We start from the raw sequence: 296 nt of genomic DNA on the forward strand, positions 1-296 counted from the left end.
TATAAATATCCACCTAGATGTGATGTTCTTGGGCAGCCTTGAGTTTCAGAACCACTTAATTCTTTGTAACAAATAATAAGTAAGTAAATAAATAAATTGCTTACAGTTTCAATAAAAAAAAAACCTTTGTCTTAAAAAATTCTATCTAAAAAAGCATGGGTTTGTCTCTGGAAGGAGAAATACACATATTGAAATATATCAACTTGAACTTCATTTTGTAGAAAGAAAGAAAGAAAGAAAGAAAGAAAGAAAGAAAGAAAGGAAGGAAGGAAGGAAGGAAGGAAGGAAGGAAGGAA

The sequence above is a fragment of the Mus caroli genome, chromosome 4, assembly GCF_900094665.2.
Source record: "Mus caroli chromosome 4, CAROLI_EIJ_v1.1, whole genome shotgun sequence".
NCBI lineage: Eukaryota > Metazoa > Chordata > Mammalia > Rodentia > Muridae > Mus > Mus caroli.